The sequence below is a fragment of the Sturnira hondurensis genome, unplaced genomic scaffold (assembly GCF_014824575.4).
Source record: "Sturnira hondurensis isolate 20B ecotype Veracruz unplaced genomic scaffold, ASM1482457v3 Scaffold0020579, whole genome shotgun sequence".
NCBI lineage: Eukaryota > Metazoa > Chordata > Mammalia > Chiroptera > Phyllostomidae > Sturnira > Sturnira hondurensis.
Genome location: NW_028093210.1, coordinates 2,896,410 through 2,904,843, shown reverse-complemented (window position 1 = coordinate 2,904,843; position 8,434 = coordinate 2,896,410). Strand labels below are relative to the sequence as shown.

At 40.9% G+C, this 8,434-nt stretch overlaps 1 protein-coding gene and 1 pseudogene across 2 annotated transcripts in view; one reads left to right on the top strand and one right to left on the bottom strand.

Annotated features, from left to right (window-relative positions):
* The window catches only part of CREBBP (CREB binding lysine acetyltransferase), a 145,042-nt gene that overhangs the window by 14,724 nt on the left and 121,884 nt on the right, over positions 1-8,434 (top strand). The window lies entirely within an intron of this gene.
* Positions 6,723-7,192, bottom strand: LOC118975821 (small nuclear ribonucleoprotein Sm D2-like; annotated as a pseudogene).

Sequence of the window (8,434 nt, the reverse complement as noted above, 5' to 3'; positions counted from 1 at the left end):
TTTGTTCTTGGACAGAATTATAATGACATATAGCCATCATTATAGTATCATGCAGAGTATTTCCACTGCTCTGAAAATCACCTGTGCTCCACAATTTCATCCCTTACACTCCCCATCTCCTGGCAATTACTGATCTCTTTACTGTCTCCATAGTTTTGCCTTTTCCACAATATCATATAGTTAGAATCATATAGTACATAGTCTTTTCAGATTGGCTGCTTTCATTTAGTGGCATGCATTTAAGAGTCCTTCATGTCTTTGCATGGCCTGATAGCTTCTTTCTTACTTTTTTTTTTTTAGTGCTGAATAATATTCCATTGTTTGAATGTTGGTGTACTTTTTTGGACTTAAGGCATTCATTTCCTGTCATGGGCTCTTGTATAGTCCACTCAATTTCATATGTTGTACACTGATACCTTTGAGTCCAGGTTATGACCTTTTCCCTTTTCCTGATTTGGTGTTGCTGCCTGCCAGCCATAGATCCCAGCATTTAGGTCAGAGGACCTAGTTTCTGGACATCTGCTTGCTTATACTTACCTGAGGTAGCTCAGCCCCAGCATTCTTCATGCAGGGTAGATAGGCAGCTGATTACAACATCTCACTTGAGTGCCTCTCAACTATGGTGGTGGAGCATAGAGAATCTCTTTCTGCTCCAGAATATCTGGTTACCGTTTAGGGGCTGCTGCGTGATTTATGGTCAGTCTGTTGGTGGTTTACTGCTGTGACAGCACCTCCTGTTCTACTCTTGTCCGTGATGGCTTTTCTCCACTTTTCAGGGTTAAGGAAGGCAGCACACAAATCACATTTAGGAAGTGTAAAATTGTCTTCGCTATCTGGGAATGGACCTTTCCTGGAACTTATAGGTGCATCAAATGAAGAAGATAGGGGGCTGACTGCAATTTTAGGACTCTGACGATTTAGGGTTCAGTATGACAAACAACTTTCAATCAGAACTGTCTTGGGTTCTTTAATTGGAAGGTAAATAACAAATATTTAGTGAGCAAGATGTTTTGATACCTGATTCAGAGTAACCATGAAGTGTGTTTACTTCCACTGTAGGAAGGCTAGGGAGGAGGCAGATTGCCCAGTTAAGCCCACTTTGACTCTTGAAGCCATAGTGATTCCAAGGAAGGGCAAGATTTTTTTGCTTAATATAAGTTCACTGTTCAGAATGAAGTAAAGTCTCATTATTCTGTACTAATTAGGGGGTGGTATATCTGCATAAAAGAAGTGTGAATCAAAGAAGATTTTAGAATTTGCTTTAATTATTTTCTAATAATCATTATAAAAAGAAATAAAGGTTAGGTGTCTTTTGGGAACTTGTTTAAATGCCTAGATAAAAATTGTAATGGCATAAATGCTAATAAAACAATGCTTTTTAAAGTCTTCCTTTTCATTATATTTGTGTTTTAATTCTTCATTATTGGAGAACTGTTTCATTATTTATTTGCATGATCTCTCAGAATTTCCAAAGGTTTTATTCTTTTTAATTATCATAGATTATTAGGGCTTTATCATAGAGAAAAGACAGTTGTTGACCATGAACCCTGTTCAAGGACCAGCTAGGTCCTTGATTTGTAATCTTGGGAGATTGGCCTGTGACAGTGATAATAATGTCTAATATATATTGAGCCATCACTGCATGCCAGGTTAAGTGTTGTATATATTTTTTATGATTAAATTCTTTCATCAGTGATTCTAGAGGCAGGTACTAATATTTGTATTTAAGAGCTGAGGTGCACTCATAGGGACTCATAGGCACTCATAGTGGACTCATAGGGAGGTAGTAGTAGTAAGTGACAGAGACAGAGCCAAATCAAGACCTGGCTGGGTACTTTTCTCACTACCCCAGACTGTACTTCCTGTATTGTCAATGTCTAACTGGTACTTGCTACCATGGAGGTCCAGTATGGTCTCCAAATGATCTAAGAAATAACCCTGTGAAAAGTGTCTACCATTATGTGGGTTCCTTATCTTTACATATGACTTTTCCAAGGTATGTTGCTCTCATTGGATCAGTTGTTTTTTTAATCCAGTTTAACTTAGGAATTAAAAACTCTTTTTGTAAAATTATTTTAAAAATTTCAAGAAAGCTCCTTCCTTCCTTCTTTCCTTCCTTCCTTCCTTCCTTCCTTCCTTCCTTCCTTCCTTCCTTCCAGGAATAACGACTGCTGAGAGAAATGAGGGGTCTGTGGGAGGCTGGTTTTCATGATTAGAAGTAGAGAAACATGAACACAAAACAGAATCTAAACTCTTAACATAGTTTGTTTCTTGTACTACCATTTCTCATTCTACATTATGCCATTTAATCTTTGCATCAGCCATGGATTAGAGGGTCACTAATGCTGGGGTGTAGCTGGAGAATGAAATAGGCCTAACTGGTTTCATAGAAAATAAAGAGGTATAAAGAAAAAGATGAGTAGAACAATGTAAAATTTCAAGATAATTCATTATTGAAATTTGTTTTCATTGTTTCTGGTTTAAGTAGTAATAAATGTTAATATTACTACTTTACATCTTTGGCTGGACAAGAACTTGTTAAAATCAATAGTGTGTCTCCTTTAATTCTGGCAGTCTATAAATCACTCATTCAGCACATGGATGTTTGTTGAGGGCCTTATGTATACCAGGCATTTTATGCTAGGCACTAGGTAGTTAAGATGCCTGCTTACATAGTGCTTACAGCTTCATGAGTTAAAATAGGAAATTGATAGTATGATTTTAAGACTCATTATGTCTGTAGAGTATAGAAGAATTCATACTTCTGGCTAATAAAAGGACTGATAAATTCGTCTGTACATGCTCTGACAGAAAAACCAGTACAGAGAGAACCTGTAGATGAGAAAACAGCAGGAGTCAATTGAGGCTGAAAGCCTGCTGGGGCAGGTCAGGAAAAGGGGAGTGCTGGAGAAGTTGGGTCAGAGGACCTGACCGCTGACCGCTGACCTGAGGCTTTGTGCCCAGGAAAGAGGAGGCATACTCCAGCCCTGGCCCACAATTAAAGCTCAGTAAATCACTGTGGCACTGCTGTCTCTGAGCTACAGTGATAACTTCTGGTCACAAAGTGGCTATTGGAACTCCAGCAAACAATTCTATTTCAGCTATTAAGAAAGTGAAGAGGACTTCCGCCAAGATGGAGGTATAGGTGGAAACACTGTGCCTTCTTGCACAACCAAGTTTAAAGTCAATAAAGTTTCAGTAACAAAAACGCAGCCAAAACATAGAAAATTGAACTATATGGAAGTCCGACAACAACGAACCATTCAACCGGACTGATAAACCAGCGAAGGAGCAAGCAGTGAGACAGACTGCCCAGGCCCCAGTGGCAGGAAGCAGCAGAGGGGACTGCCATTGTCCCTCGTGGACCTTGCCCCCACATACAGCATCACATCTCAGCAACCGAGTTGCCCCGCCCTGTTGAACACCTAGGGTTCTGTTGCTCATACATAACAGGTGTGAATAGACCAAAACATTATGGCTCAAGAAGAACTCAAAGTCCTAGAGCCAATAAATCTAAGCGACCAGGAAATAGCCAACCTATCAGATGCACAGTTCTAAATACTGGTGATCAGGATGCTCACAAAACTGGTCGATTTTAGTTACAAATTAGAGGAACAAATGAAAGCTAAACTAATTGAAATGAAGGGAAATGCACAGGAAACCAATAGTAATGGAAAGGATACTGGGACTCAAATCAAGGAAGTGGACTAGAAGGAAGAACGAAATGACCAAACAGAAAACAATGAAGAAACAAGAATTCAAAAAAATGAGGAGAGGCTTAGGAACCTCCAGGACATCTTTAAAGATTCCAACATCCGAATTATAGGGGTACCAGAAGGGGAAGAGGTGCAGCCACAAGTGGAAAACTTGTTTGAACAAGTAATAAAGGAGAACTTCCCCAGTCTGGCAAAGGAAATAGACTTCCAGAAAATCCAGGAAGCTCAGAGAGTCCCAAAGAAGGTAGACCCAAGGAGGAACACACCAAGGCACATCATAATTACATTAGCTAAGATGAAAATGAAGGAGAGACTCCTAGAAGCAGCAAGAGATAAGGGGACAGTCACCTACAAAGGAGTTCCCATCAGACTGTCAGCAGATTTCTCAAAAGAGACCTTCCAGGCAAGAAGGGGCTGGAAAGAAGTATTCCAAGTCATGAAATCCAAAGACCTACAGCCAAGATTGTTCTGTCCAGCAAGCTTTCATTTAGAATGGAAGGGCACATAAAGTGCTTCTCAGATAAGGTCAAGTTCAAGGAGTTCCTCACCACCAAGCCCTTATTATAGGAAATGCTAAAGGGACTTACCTTAGAAAAAGAAGATAAAAAATATGAACAGTGAAAGGACAGCAAACTAAGCAAAACCTAAACAAAAGCAAACTAAGAGGACAGCTAGATCAGGAGCAGAACCATAGAAATGGAGATCACATGGAGGGTTAGCAACAGGGGAGTGGGAGGAGGAGAAGGGGGGGAGAAGGTACACCAAATAAGTAGCATAGACAGCAGGTAGAAAATAGACAGGGGGAGGGCAAGAATGGTATGGGAAATATAGAATCTAAAGAACTTGAGACACGTGGACATAAACTAAAGGGGGAGAAATGGTGGGGGAGGGGTGTGCAGGGTGGAGGGGAATGAAGGGGGAAATTAGAACAACTATAATGGCATAATCAATAAAATATATTTTAAAAAAAAGAAAAACCAGTACAGAGAATTTGGGGTTCCAAATGCAATTCAAAGAAAAAAATAAGGTATTCTAACAGAGGAGATGTTAGATGACCTGAAGGAAAGATGTGTTTTGTGGATGATTTATTTAGCTAACACATTTGAAAACAGTTTTTCAAACAAAACTATTTTCAAATGTTATTGGCTGGACAGGTTGTTTCGGCCACTTGTTTTTGATTCTGTAAAATGACTTTTTTTTTCAGAGTACCTGAGAGTAGTTCATTCCTTATTTAAGGTGAAATACTGATTTCTGATGATGATGAATAAGAATGGATTTAGAACATGTGTGGAATGCAATTTGTCTTTCAGAGTTTAGAAGTGATGGTTACCTGGAATGAAGTTTCTGTGTGTGGCCTAGAAGTGAAATGTCCCTTGTGATCTTGTATGGTGAAGACCTTCTGTTTCCTAAGGCAGGGCCAAGTTTAGGTGTGACTTTCTCCTTCCTAAGCCACTGTTGTGGGTGCCTCAGTGTTGTATGAGTACTGTGAAGCTAACAGCTTTTCTCTCAGATCAGCTTAATAAAAGGGGCCAACTCTGTGGTTGACAGCTGGGAAGCCCCCAAAGAGAGAATTCCTGTCTCTAGCTTTGAAAGTGTGACAGTGTGTTTGCTCTTTGCTTTTCGACAGTTTCCTGCTAAGGGCAAATCCCTAGAAAGCAAGGTGTCCACGAATCTCCTTCAGTCTCAGGTCTGCTGTCTCCTGGACTCCTGGTGACTTGGCAGGGAGAAGGGAACTTACCTAGGGTCGGAAATGGTAGTGTTCAATCTCGAATTGTAGGAATTTCCCATGATTCAGATAGCTCTTACCCAAACTGATTGTTGGGACACTTTGGTGTGTAGAAAGCAAAGCTGTGTTGCAACATCCTGGCTTTCCTTCTTCACTATCCTATGTCAATTTTTTGAACTAGAGAATAGGGGAAAGTGGTGACAGTGTAATGGTGAAAGGAAGGGTGGTGATGGGGGTATGGATGTGCCTTGCACAAACCTACACAACCTGTCTTGTCTTTCTAAAAAGCCATACATTGTACATTTGATTGTATACATGTTCATATGTGCTTGGACTGGTAGGTGAGGACATAAGTAGAATCACTCAACCTTCCTTGCATCCAAACAGTTGTAAGATGTGTCTGGATCGAAACAAGATGAGAAGGAGTAGTCAAGGTGGACAAAATGTGGAAGACCAATTAAAAACTAAAACGAGCCCAAGACATAAAAGTTTTATGTGCATTTGGATTAGAACTAGAATAAACCACAAAAGAAAACTGGTAAATTTAAGAGTAACAGGATGGTGGGTGAATTTTTAAAGGTAACAGATTTTAAAGCTTTTGTGCAAGATAGAATAAGCTAACCCATACCTCTGGCACAGAGTGCTCTCTGTCCGTCTTATTATGTAACCCTGGGATACTGTTGTCCCTGTTTTACAGATGAGGGAGTTAAGACTCAGAGATTAAGCAGTTTGCCCAAGGATACGCGGCGGAATCGATTCAGCCAGGATATGAATTCATGTGTTCCAATTGCAAGTGTTCTTTTTACAATTTCTACACTGGACTAGGGTCCCTGATGCTGACACTGCTGTATTTATCTAATGGTTCTTGTGGGTTTACCTGCTGTTGTCCTGGCCTGGACACGCTTTCCTAGGAAAAATGCTTCTGGATGCTTGGAAGAGCCAGTCTAGATGAGCTTCAGGCACCAGGTGTTTATCTCTTCCCCTACAAATAGGAAGAAAACCCTCTCTGTTACAATGGCTCCCACTTTCTGGTTTAGATGAAGTTTCATTTTCATGTTCTTAGGTAAAGGAGCATTGTATTAAAGACACACATGCAGATTTTTTTAAAAGAATACTAAGTAAAACTGTGTGTTCATACAGATAAAACCTGGAAGACAACAAACAAAAATGTTAGTTATGCTGGAGGCTTGTTTGTTTTTATTTATTTCATGTGCTTTTTGTATCTGGAGGGGTTTTTTTGTTTGTTTTTTTTTTTTTTTAAGAAAAACAGGATTTTATTTTTCTCGTATCAAAGGTCAGGTCTTTGCAGGATGGGGGTATGAGGGGGGCGAGTCCTGCCAGCAGGGAGGAAGCCCCTACTTGCCGGCGATGAGTAGGCTCTGCAGGACCACGATGACCACATCCCCATGCAGAAACATCTTAGAGATGTAGCAGTCCTTGTTGACTGGCTTGGACTTCTTGCCCTTGCCACTCTTGGGGGCCTCGGTCCACAGCTCCTTCACATTCTCTACCACCTTGTTGTAGTGCCTATCAAAAGCCTTCACACGGCCCAGGAGCTTCTTGTTGTGACAGTGATGAGCACCTGGGTATTGTTTTTGACCGACTGTTGAGCATGGACTGTGGGCCTGTGTTTAACTCCTCCCCCTCCCGTTTCTCCAGTGCCTCCTGAGTCATCTCATTCTTGGGCTTGTTGAGGAGGCTCATGGTGGCGGTAGCTATACTCTTGGAACACCTCAGTCTCCTCTGCGTTCCATCTGCTGTATCTGGAGACTTGTGAATCTACAGATTCAGGACAACATAATAGCATATAAGCTACTGAAAATCCACAAAACCGTGTTCAGACACAGAAGCAGGGTAATCACCAGCAGCAAGCTAGTCAGTGGTTCTTTCTCAGTGCTGTCTGCCCTTATCCAGGAGTCCACTCCTGTTGTCTCTTCATAAGACAACTCCTGTTGTCCTGTAACCTTTAGGAAGCAACACCAAATTGAGGGACATTCTACACAATCACTGGCCCACACTCTTCAAAAATGTCAGTTATGAAAGATAGTCTCAGAAACCTTTCTATATGAAAGCAGAAGACAAAGACATGATAACTAAGCTTGCTAGGATTCTGAATTGAATCTTGGGTCCAGAAAATAAATGTGATAAAAGGCATTATTAGGACAACTGGCCATATCTGAGTAAGGGCAACCAATACGTTAAGTATTGTATTGATATTAAATTTCCTGAAGTTGATAAATGCACTGCTTACGTAAAGGGGTACTCTTAGGAGATGTAGAGTGCAGTACTTAGGAGGAAGGGGATCATACTCTCTGCAGCTTGTACTTACAGGTTCTACCAGAACAAATTGTGTGTGTGTTCATACCCACCTTTCCAGGTCTAATTCCTTAATAGTCTCATAGGAGGAAATATGTGTGTGTTAGAGGTGGTTTACTAGACATGTATGCACAGATAACTTTGAAGCTGGAAAAGAGGGACATGTGAGTTCTGCTGGGGCAAACTAAAAAATGTCTTCATAGTTTCTGTGTCTAATTCTGGTGAGGTCTGGGCGGGAGGGGGGGGGTCTTCTAGTGAAAGACCGAGTCAGAGGAGAGATTGCTGATGCATGAAACAGCTCATTGTGTTATTGCTGTAAGGTAGGGTGCATCAGGAGGTACTGGTGGAAAGAGGGCCTGAGAAGTGAGCAGCAGCCAAATCCTGGTAGTCTTGTATGCCATACAAAAGAATTTAAACTGTATCCTTAGATGTGATAGAGATATAATCAAGATGCTTCACCTGCAAGCTAACATTAAACTTCAGCTAGAATGGCTTAAATGATAGGAAATGCACTTTCTCGCCTAACAAGAAGTCTAAAGATAGGCAGGTTCCAGGGTTGGCTAATTCAGCTCAGAGATGGCTTCATGAACCCAGGTGTTTGCATTTTTTGCTGCAGCCATGTTTAGTGTGTGAATGGTGTCTCCTCTCTGGTTGAAGAGGATTGCCACGGTTCTCT